The following is an 8,596-nucleotide window of genomic DNA, read 5'->3' as shown; positions in this document are numbered from 1 at the left end:
GGCAGCCCACCAGGCTCCCCTGTCCCTGGGATTCTCCAGGCAAGAATACTGGAGTGGATTGCCATTTCCTTCTCCAGGGATCTTCCTGACCCACAGATTGAAACAGGGTCTCCTGCATTGCAGGCAGATTCTTTACCATCTGAGCTATAGGGAAGTCCATTTCTTCAATGGCACTGTTTATCTGGGGTTTATTCTGTGTGGGGTTTGCAACAGATATCTAAATGGATTTTTTTCCTAAATAACTAAACAATAATCTTACACCATTAATTAATTAATTACCTCCCCCCAGTTGATTTATCATGGTTTAAATTATACATGTGAAGGCTGCTAGTACATCTTGTTCCTTTTTACTGTCTGGCTAGTGACTTCATTGGTGGTCCAGTGGTTAAGAATCCGCCTTCCAATGCAGAGGATGCTGGTTCAAACCCTGGTGGAGGAACTAAGATCCCACATGCCGCGGGGCAGCTAAGCCAGAGTGCCACAACTACTGAGCCCACAAGTAGGGAGAAGCCCGTGCACTGCAGTGAAGATCGCTGCATACCACAACTAGGAGCTGGCACGGCCAAATTAAAAAAAAAAAGGCCTGGCTATGCTCTACACCACAAAATTACCATATCCTTATAATTGCTAATGTTTGGCAGTGGAAATTCTCCTCTTTACTCTTTTTAATTTGTCAAGTTTCTTACTCTGATTTTTTTATTCTCCCAGGTGATCTCTAAAATAATTTTGCCCAGTTTCCAAGAAGTTTTACTGGGCATTTTGATTGGATTGAAATCACTTTTAAAACCTCAAATGAAGGGGAGTCTCTGATTGTGTAGCAGTTGGGACTTCGTACTTTCACTACTTGCATTCATTCCCTGGTCAGGAAACTAAGATCTTGCAAGCAGAATGGCCCCCCAAAAAGGAAACAAACAAACAAAAAAAACTCCAAATGAATACAGAAAGGATTGATATTTTTGCTGTATCAAAATCAGGTTATTTTTTAGGCATATAGTATGATTTGCACTTATTCACACTAGGTTTTAGTATCTAGAGTTGGACTGTGAAGAAAGCTGAGCGCTGAACAATTTATGCTTTTGAACTGTGGTGTTGGAGAAGACTCTTGAGAGTCCCTTGGACTGCAAGGAGATCCAACCAGTCCATTCTAAAGGAGATCAGTCTTGGGTGTTCTTTGGAAGGACTGATGCTAAAGCTGAAACTCCAATACTTTGGCCACCTCATGCGAAGAGTTGACTCATTGGAAAAGACTGATGCTGGGAGGGATCGGGGGCAGGAGGAGAAGAGGATGACAGAGGATGAGATGGCTGGATGGCATCACCGACTCAATGGACGTGAGTTTGCGTGAACTCCGGGAGTTGGTGATGGACAGGGAGGCCTGGCGTGCTGCAATTCAAGGGGTTGCAAAGAGTCGGACACGACTGAGTGACTGAACTGAACTGAAAACCTGCTTACTTTGGGGGGATGTCATCTTCTTATTTCCTTTCCTGACTTTCCTTGGGCTTCTCTTGTTGCAGAGCATGGGCTCTAGAGTACACAGGCTTAGTAGCTGTGGCACTTGGGCTGGGTTTCCTCTTGGCATGTGCAAGAGGTCTTAGTTCCCTCATCAGAAATCCAACCCAGATCCCCTGCATTAGCAAGGAGGATTCTTAACTACTGGACCACCAGGGAATCCCCACAAGCTGATTCTTAGTTTTTTGTGTTTCACTCCACTCAGCTCAAAATTCTTAACTCTATAGAACATATTTATAATAGGAAAAAAAATCAAGATATAAAAGTATTTAGATGGTGTGGGCAACTGTTCATCTAGCAATTTACAGATTATGACAGTAGTGTTTTATATCAAATACTATCTGGGCACTGTGGTGAAGGGGCCATCGTCCATACTCAGGGAATTTATTTAGTTGGGGAGGCTAACAAGTAAATGGGCAATTTCAACTCAATAGGGAAAATTATAGGATTATATTTATATATGCTAAGGTATATATATGTATGTATATAGAAAAGAGTAAAAATAGAAACACTCAATTTTACATGACAATCATCAGCTAGTGTTTAAAACTTCTTTTTGGTGTTTTCCAAATTTGCTGTAAAGATAATGTATAACATGAAAAAAATTGAAAAGTTAAAAAGAAATGGGGCTCCCTCTGGCCAAATGTGGGACAATTTGACCATTAATAAAAATAATGGTGGACTTCCCCAGTGGCTCAGCAGTAAAGAATCTACCTACAGTGCAGGAGTCATAGGAAACATGGGTTCGATCCCTGGGTTGGGAAGATCCCCTTCAGGAGGGCATGGCAACCCACTTCAGTATTCTTGCCTGGAGAATCCCATGGACAGAGAAGCCTGGTGGGCTACAGTCCATGGGGTCCCAAAGAGTCAGATAAGACTAAAGTGACTTGGCACCACATGGCATGACATAGATAATGGTAGCATGGAATATAATACAGCAAATACAAAAACCTGGGAATCCACATTGATCCTAATCTTTTCAAGGTTGGAGGAGGGGGACAAGGTCTTCACAGGAGACTGCTGCTGCTGCTGCTGCTAAGTTGCTTCAGTCGTGTCTGACTCTGTGCGACCCCAGAGATGGCAGCCCACCAGGCTCCCCCGTCCCTGGGATTCTCCAGGCAAGAACACTGGAGTGGGTACTAACTCATAAATACAAAAAGAATGATAGAATGAGAAAACCTCCAATTTGCAACCACCCATCACTGCAGATGGTGACTGCAGCCATGAAATTAAAAGACACTTACTCCTTGGAAGAAAAGTTATGACCAACCTAGATGATAGTATATTCGAAAGCAGAGATATTACTTTGCCAACTAAGGTCCGTCTAGTCAGGGCTATGGTTTTTCCAGTAGTCATGTATGGATGTGAGAGTTGGACTGTGAAGAAGGCTGAGCGCCAAAGAATTGATGCTTTTGAACTGTGGTGTTGGAGAAGACTCTTGAGAGTCCCTTGGACTGCAAGGAGATCCAACCAGTCCATTCTGAAGGAGATCAGCCCTGGGATTTCTTTGGAAGGAATGATGCTAAAGCTGAAACTCCAGTACTTTGGCCACCTCATGCGAAGAGTTGACTCATTGGAAAAGACTCTGATGCTGGGAGGGATTGGGGGCAGGAGGAGAAGGGGACGACCGAGGATGAGATGGCTGGATGGCATCACTGACTCGATGGACGTGAGTCTGAGTGAACTCCGGGAGTTGGTGATGGACAGGGAGGCCTGGCGTGCTGCGATTCATGGGGTCACAAAGAGTCGGATACGACTGCGCGACTGAAAAAAAAAATGTTAATAAATGATTCAGGCAAGAATCATCAATGGATACTGAAACTACTGGGTGGAAAATTGTTGAAACAGGAGGATACATCTGTAGTATCAAAGTATGGTCCCATAGATGACTAATTACAAAGAGGAAAAGTTTCCTACAGTATAGAAATCAGGTGGGTGTCATCTTAACTATAAATGACCAAATTTATCACATGCCTCCTGATGTGTGGTCCACTGAGGACACATCACCATCTATACAGTACTTCTGCCAAAATTATTTAACATGGTCCATATTGCAAAAACAAGCAGACAAATTCATAAGAGGGACATTCTTGCAAAACAACTGACCTAGACTTTTGAAAAATATTAAAGTCATGAAAATTTCTTTTTCTTTTTTTAAAAAACATGTTTATTATATCTCCTTTTAGAAGTGGCATCTACATCCTGAACCTAAACTCAAATGGACTGAAACAGGTAATAAAGTGTTTTGAAACACTGGTTTTGTGTGCTTGCTTAGTCTGACTCTTTGTGACACCATGGCCTGCAGCCCACTAGTCTTCCCTGTCCATGGAATTTTCCAAGCAAGAATACCGGAGTGGGTTGCCATTTCCTACTCCATCTTTCTTTCCTTCTCTTCCTTTTCTTTCTTTAATGGGAAACTGATTTCTTTTTATTTAGGCCTTAGGAAGAAAGTTAAATTTGGTCACTAATATTATTTTTTTAAATATCCAGTTTTGGACTGCAGCACGCCAAGCTTCCCTGTCCTTCACTATTTCCCAGATTTTGCTTAAACTCATGTCCACTGAATCAGTGATGCCATCCAACCACCTTATCCTTTTAAATATCTAGTTTGGGGAAGAAAATTAAATTTGATCACTAATATTACTTTTAAAAATATCTAGTTTGGGGAGGTCTAGTGATTAGGATTCCAGGCTTTCACTGCTGTGGCCTGGGTTCAATTCCTGTTAGAGGAACTAAGATCCCTCAAGCTCTGCAGCACAGCCAATATGAAAAAGAAAAAAAAAAGCTAGTTTTACATAGATAGGACCAAAGTATCAGAGAAATAATTTCTTATGTAAAAATTGGCCAAATTTTATAAAACATCTAACATACAATATAATTCAAATTATATAAAGCCTGCTTGGGATCATATCATTCTGAACATATGACAGTTGCAATGCCGTTCTATTAGCTGTGAAAATACTTGCTCTCCTGTGGCTTCGGTTCAAAAGACTAGAGTTGAATCTGCAAGAATAAACTTAATATCTATGGATGAAGAATGTTGTATCAGTAAACAAAGGATGTTGAAGTCATCAACCCCTCAGCCACTGCAGCCACCCCCAACTGTGCACCCTGAGAGAATTTTGTTGTTGTTCAGTTGCTCAGCTGTGTCCAACTCTTTGCAACCCCATGGACTGCAGCACGCCAAGCTTCCCTGTCCTTCACTGTTTCCCGGAGTTTGCTTAAACTCATGTCCACTGAATGAGTGATGCCATCCAACCACCTTATCCTCTGTCAACCTTTCTCCTTCTGCCTTCAATCTTTCCAAGCATCAGGGTCTTATCCAATGAGTCGGTTCTTTGCATCAGGTGGCCAAAGTATTGGAGCTTCAGCTTCAGCATCAGTTCTTCCAATGAATATTCAAGGTTGATTTCCTTTAGAATTGACTGGTTTGATCTCTTGCTGTCTAAGGGGATTTAGGGTGGAGTAAAATAGGATACTGGCCCAAATAGTTAATGTGCATAGGAAAGAAACGATTTCAATGAGCCCAGACTCTTCTCACAACTTCCCATACATAAGGAAGTGCTAAATTCATTAACTTGAGATATCTGTTTTTTCTTTAATTAACAGTAATCTTTTGATGTTCTGGACTACCTGTTTTTATTGCAAAGAACTCCTATATCGCCTGACTCCTTCTTCATCTCTTTGGGGCAGCCTCTCAGAGCTCCTCTGAGAGACTGTCTTCCAGGATTAAATCTTCAGCAAAGTTGGCCAAATGAAGCACAATTCTCAGCTTTTAGGTTGTGCTTTTATTTTCTCAGTCGACATAGTCAATCTTTTGCCAGCATTAATTTAGACTGTTATTAGTAGCAGAAACATCCATGATGAATAATTCTACTATAACAAAATATTAAAAAAGAATATTTATCATGAAGACAGCACAGTATCAGATAAACTTTTAAAAATAATTTATTTTATTTGGTTTCTCCGGGTCTTTGTTGCAGTATATGAAATCAAGTTTCCTGACCAGGGATTGAACCCAGGCCCCCTGCATTGGGAGATCAGACTCTCAGCCACTGGACCACCAGGGAAGTCCCAGATGAACTTTTTATAAGAGAAAAGTATGAAGGAACAAAAAAATATAAAACAGCTTCTACAAACAAAAAATTAGTGTCTTCCCCCAAACTCCATAACTCTATATGAAGGGATAGAAAAGTGCGATTGATGATGCTAATAAGAAAGGAAACTGAGTATTGTACTTATTTCTTATTTTGTGCAATGCTTACTCTTTACAACAGTGTTTACAGTCACACCCATAACAGTGTGACCAATGGCATCTGAAAGAAAAGTCTTTATAGTTATTTTAAAAGGACTTTTAAAATTAGAATACAAAGCTCTCTGCTTTTTGAGCAGTCTTCCACTGTGCATTGTAATGGTAAGGCTTACTTTTATTTATTTTTAAAAACTCATTTATTTTCGCTGGATCTTTGGGCTTCCCTGGTGGATCAGTTGGTAAGGAATTCGACTGCAATGCAGGAGACCCCGGTTCGATTCCTAGGTCAGGAAGATCCCCTGGAGAAGGGATAGACTACCCACTCCAGTATTCTTGGGTTTCCCTTGTGGCTTAGCTAGTAAAGAATTCGCCTGCAATCCAGGAGACCTGGGTTCAATCCCTCGGTTAGGAAAATCCTCTGGAGAAGGGAAAGGCTACTCACTCCAGTATTCTGGCCTGGAGAATTCCATGGACTGTATAGGCTATAGGGTTGCAAAGAGTCGGACACAAATGAGCGACGTTCACTTTCTGGATCTTCGTTGCTGCACACGGGCTTTCTCTAGTTGCAGTGTGCATGCTTCCCAGTGCAGTGCCTTCTCTTACGCAAGGGGCCTTAGCGCTTGCAGGCTTCAGTAGTTTTGGTGCATGAGCCTAGTTGCCCCTCAGCATGTGGAATCCTCCCAAACTAGGACATGAACCTGTGTCCTCTGCATTGGCAGGCAGACTCTACCACTGGACCAACAGGGAAGTCCTACTTTTAATACAAAGACTAAGTGTTTGGGAGTTTTGAATGACTGAATTTAACAAACATCATTTTATAGTTGCTTTAAGCATCTCTTTTGTTTTGAGGATTCTTCATTTCATGGAGGCTATCAGTAGCTTGGAGTTCTTCACCACATTCTTGTTTCTCTGACTGTGAGTCACTTTCAGAAGCATCTGGACTTTCACAGTCAGAAGAATCCTCCTCATCATCATCACCACCATTATCTCCAGCCACATTGCCTTCTCCATCATGATTTTCTACTTCACTGTGGAAGGCAAGTCCACAATGTTGTTGATATCTTCCAGATAATTTACTGTCCATACTTCGCTAATACTAAGACTCCAGTCAGTCAATTCAGTTGCTCAGTCATGTCTGAATCTTTGCGACCCCATGGACTGCAGCACGCAAGGCTTTCCTGTCCATTACCAACTCCTGGAGCTTGGTCAAACTCATGTCCATAGAATCAGTGATGCCATCCAACCATCTCAACCTCTGTCATCCCCTTCTCCTCCTGCTTTCACTCTTTCCCAGCATCAGGGTCTTTTCCAATGAGTCAGTTCTTTGCATCAGGTGGCCAAAGTACTGGAGTTTCAGCTTCAGTATCAGTCCTTCCGGTGAATATTCAGGACTGATTTCCTTTAGGATGGACTGGTTTGATCTCCTGGCTGTCCAAGGGGCTCTCAAGAGTCTTCTCCAACACCACAGTTAGAAAGCATTAATTCTTTGGTACTCAACTTTCTTTATGGTCCAACCCTTATATCCATACATGACTACTGGAAAAACCATAGCTTTGACTAGATGGATGTTTACTGGCAAAGTAATATCTCTGCTTTTGAATGTACTATCTAGGTTGGTCATAGCTTTTCTTCCAAGGAGCAAGCATCTTTTAATTTCATGGTTGCAGTCACCATCTGCAGTGATTTTGGAGACCCCCAAGATGAAGTCTGTCACTGTTTCCCCATCTATTTGCCATGGACTGATGGGACCGGATGCCATGATCTTAGTTTTCTGAATGTTGAGTTTTAAGCCAGTTTTTTCACTCTCCTCTTTCACTTTCATCAAGAGGCTGTTTAGTTCCTCTTCATTTTCTGCCATAAGGGTGGTAATACCTGCATATCTCAGACTGCTGATATTTCTCCCAGCAATATTGACTTCAGCTTGTGCTTCATCCAGTCTGGAATTTTGCATGATACTCCTTGACATACTCCTTTCCCAACTTGGAACCAGTTCATTGTTCCATGCCCAGTTCTAACTGTTGCTTCTTGACCTACATATAGACTTCTCAGGAGGCAGGTCAGGTGGTCTGCTATTCCCATCTCTTGAAGAATTTTCCACAGTTTATTATGATCCACACAGACAAAGGCTTTAGCGCAGTCAATGAAGCAGAAGTAGATGTTTTTCTGGAATTCTCTTGCTTATAATGGATGTTGGCAATTTGATCTCTGGTTCCTCTGCCTTTTCTAAATCCAGCTTGAACATCTGGAAGTTCTCAATTCACATACTGTTGAAGCCTGGCTTGGAGAATTTTGAGCATTATTTTGCTAGCATGTGAGATGAGTGCAATTGGGTGGTAATTTGAACATTCTTTGGCATTGCCTTTCTTTGGGATTGGAATGAAAACTGACCTTTTCCAGTCCTGTGGCCACTGCTGAGTTTTCCAAATTTGCTGGTATATTGAGTGCAGCACTTTCACAGCATCATCTTTTAGGATTTGAAATAGCTCAACTGGAATTCCATCACCTCCACTAGCTTTGTTCATAGTGATGCTTCCTAAGGCCCGCTTGACTTCACATTCCAGGATGTCTGGCTCTAGGTGAGTGATCACACTATTGTGGTTATCTGGGTCATTAAGATCTTTTTTGTACAGTTCTTCTGTGTGCCTTGCCACCTCTTCTTACTATCTTCTGCTTCTATTGGTCCATACCATTTCTGTCCTTTATTGTACCCATCTTTGTATGAAATGTTCCTTTGGGATCTGTAATTTTCTTGAAGAGGTCTCTAGTCTTTCCCATTCTATTGTTTTCCTCTATTCTTTGCATTGATCACTTAGGAAGGCTTTCTTATCTCTCCTT

This window comes from Budorcas taxicolor, chromosome 15, assembly GCF_023091745.1.
Source record: "Budorcas taxicolor isolate Tak-1 chromosome 15, Takin1.1, whole genome shotgun sequence".
Taxonomy (NCBI): Eukaryota; Metazoa; Chordata; class Mammalia; order Artiodactyla; family Bovidae; genus Budorcas; species Budorcas taxicolor.
Note: the sequence above shows the minus strand (reverse complement) of the source record.